The sequence below is a fragment of the Phoca vitulina genome, unplaced genomic scaffold, assembly GCF_004348235.1.
Source record: "Phoca vitulina isolate PV1807 unplaced genomic scaffold, GSC_HSeal_1.0 scaffold22, whole genome shotgun sequence".
Taxonomy (NCBI): Eukaryota; Metazoa; Chordata; class Mammalia; order Carnivora; family Phocidae; genus Phoca; species Phoca vitulina.
The window spans coordinates 12,302,632-12,304,775 of NW_022589725.1; the positions used below are offsets into that span (position 1 = coordinate 12,302,632).

The following is a 2,144-nucleotide window of genomic DNA, read 5'->3' on the forward strand; positions in this document are numbered from 1 at the left end:
CTTATTCTCTTCTTGGCTATGCTTGGCCTTTTTCATTCACATGAAAAGTGTAGAATAGCTTTGTTATGTTCAGCACACACACACCTTCTAGAATTTTCATTGGAATTGCACTATCAATTAGGAACTGTAATGTTTATATCTTGATATATGTCTAAATATATATCTCTTTGCAATATCATACATATCTCTACAATATCATCTTTCCATAAATGAGCAAGATTATTTTTCATTCATTTAGGTCTTCTATAATGTCATTTAATAAAGTTTGGTCGTTTTCCCTGTAGACAAGGCACACTCTTTTGGGTGTGGGGTGTGGCTTGGGGGGGTGTAACTTGATTGAAGAAAAGTAAATCAGTTACTAGCAGAGCTATTAGTCAACCACTAACCCACTGACAGCTTGTACCACTTACTCAGTGCTATATTAAACAGCATATTGGAAGATGAACTCATAGCTCCAAGCCTTCTAACAATTTAAATGAAAATTACAAAATGTTTGAGACCTTATTTTGGAAAAGGTGTCTGACTTCCAATTTCCATTCTCTGTAGAACAACAACAGATCATTCTTTTATTGACATGCATAAAATACATCACACTTTCTGTTCTGCTAATGCTATAAAATTCAATACCAATTCTCCAGCCACATCAGTTGTGAGCATAAAGTATATCATGTAACTTTAAATCTCTAACGGTGGAAGGCTTAAACAAGAATTGATGCTAGAAAAATGTTGCTTCCTTTGATGTGACACCGAGTGAGCCCCTCCCTCCCCCTCAGATGGTTCCTTCAGCATGTGAAAGTCCTGAGGAATGGTTTTAGTCTCATAACCAAGTTAGTGTGAAGACATTGGTCACATAATACACATGCTCTATTTTTTTTTTTTTAAAGATTTTATTTATTTATTTGAGAGAGAGAGAATGAGAGAGAGCACATGAGAGGGGGGAGGGTCAGAGGGAGAAGCAGACTCCCTGCCGAGCAGGGAGCCCGATGCGGGACTCGATCCAGGGACTCCAGGATCATGACCTGAGCCGAAGGCAGTCGCTTAATCAACTGAGCCACCCAGGCGCCCCACATGCTCTATTTTTAAAACAATTCTGAATCCTGTGTTCTTGTCACTACTTTACGCTTTCTAAAAGCAGTTATTGTCCAAAGCTGGAAGAATCTTAAGTCTTCTCAGATGAGCATGTGAATGAATAGAGGGAGGTAAACAAAAACAAAAATTTAAAAAGTGAGGTCTGAGAGAGAAGCAGCCAGATAAGAAAATTAAAAAAGGGACAGTAATGTAGCAGCTCCAGCTATAATGCAGGTAGCATCACATGGCATACATCTGAATCCATACCCGAGATACTCTCTGTTGTTGTACTTCTCTCTGTCCATTTTATAGATCTGTGCGATCTCTGGCACTAGGGGGTCATCTGGGTTTGGATCAATCACATAGCAGTGAACACATGGATAAAAGTAAGAATTTTGATCTTAGAGTATCGAGACAAATGCTATCATTACTATTACCATTCAGATGATAAATTCTTGTAAATGCAACGTTAGGTGGTTTCAAGAGGTAGTATGTAGGAAAATGAATTGTCAAAAGAACATACCACCTTGGGGACCTGGGAGGTTCAGTCAGTTAAATGTCTGCCTTCGGCTCAGGGTCCTGGGATGGAGCCTTGTCAGGCTCCCTGCTCAACAGGGTCTGCTTCTCCCTCTCCCTCTGCCCCTCTCCCCTACCCCCTGCCCCACTTGCACTCTCTCTTAACTCTCTCTCTCAAATAAATAAGTTAAATTTAATTTAAAAAAGAACATACCTCCTTGATATGGGCTGTCATTAGGCCCCATAACTGTGGCCAATGAAACATATCATCCCTAGCTTGACCTGCAGAACATTGTGTTGGTCAGGGGCCAAATCACAAAGTTCCTTATTAATCTATTCCAATGCTATAGTCTGTGCATTCTGGCCCCTCACTTTCACTGGGTGTGTGCTCAAAGTTGATTATCTCAGCAGCAGGCAGGATTGTCTCTCGTCTCATACCAGTTCTGCCAAACACAGGTGTAGAGGCCTCTTCCCTACACAGTTGGTGCTTCCCCAGCCCTAAGGGTCTCATTGCAGGACACCCACAGTTCTTGTTAGATTGATTCCTATATAATATATTG

General features: G+C 40.7%; 1 pseudogene; it reads right to left on the minus strand.

Moving 5' to 3' along the window:
- Nucleotides 1-1,308: 1,308 nt before the first annotated feature.
- LOC116641894 lies at nucleotides 1,309-1,926 on the minus strand (annotated as a pseudogene).
- Nucleotides 1,927-2,144: the final 218 nt, after the last annotated feature.